General features: G+C 36.5%; 1 non-coding gene across 1 annotated transcript; it reads left to right on the top strand.

The window, feature by feature from the left end:
• Positions 1 to 484: 484 nt before the first annotated feature.
• Positions 485 to 625, top strand: LOC116544599. The gene has a single exon (XR_004265974.1). It is a non-coding gene; the product is annotated as a U4 spliceosomal RNA (small nuclear RNA).
• The last annotated feature ends 205 nt before the right edge of the window (positions 626 to 830 follow it).

The raw sequence follows: 830 nt of genomic DNA, 5'->3' as shown, positions 1-830 counted from the left end.
ACACACACACACACACACACACACACACACACACACACACACGTTGGATTTGTTGGATTATATATTTAGGGGTTGACCACCTTTGGTTATAAAATATTTGTGGTTGCAGGAACAAGTTAATAACTATATAAAGACCTACAACTTATAAAAATATACCAGTACTTTAAGCAAAAAGCATTCTGAATGTAAAAATAAGTTTTACTCTAAAGATAATAGTACACTGATAAATTATTGTTAAATCAATAGTGACATAGAAAAGTAACAATACTACTAGCGTGACACAAACTGATCACAATCCCTTATAAGAGACAACACTATTCTTAACAACCTATATAAACAAACACTAAGGCCAGGGTGCAGTGGCTCATACTTATAATCCTAGTACTTTGGGAGGCCGAGGAGGGTGGATCACTTGAGGCCAGGAGTTAGACACCAGCATGGCCAACATGGTGAAATCCAGTCTGTACGAAGAATACAAAAAAATAGCTTTGCACAGTGGCAGTATGATAGCCAATGAGGTTTATCTGATGCACGGTTATTAGTAATTGAAAACTTTCCCCAATACCCTGCCATGATGACTGGAAATACAGTTGGCATTTGCAATTTTTGGCAGTCTCTACGGGGACTGAATTTAAAAAATTAATTAAAAAAAAAATGGAACAGAAATAGAAAAATATTAGCTGGTCATGGTGGTGCACACCTGTAATATCAACTACTTGGGAGGTAGAGGAAGGAGAATTCTTAAACCCAGGAAGCAGAGGTTGTTGTGAGCCGAGATCATGTCATTGTGACTAGAGCAAAACTGTCTTTAAAAAGTTTTTTTTTTTCTT

Source organism: Sapajus apella, unplaced genomic scaffold (assembly GCF_009761245.1).
Source record: "Sapajus apella isolate SASKATOON/1434 unplaced genomic scaffold, GSC_monkey_1.0 scaffold223, whole genome shotgun sequence".
Lineage (NCBI taxonomy): Eukaryota > Metazoa > Chordata > Mammalia > Primates > Cebidae > Sapajus > Sapajus apella.
Note: the sequence above shows the minus strand (reverse complement) of the source record. Positions and strands in the feature narration are given on the sequence as shown.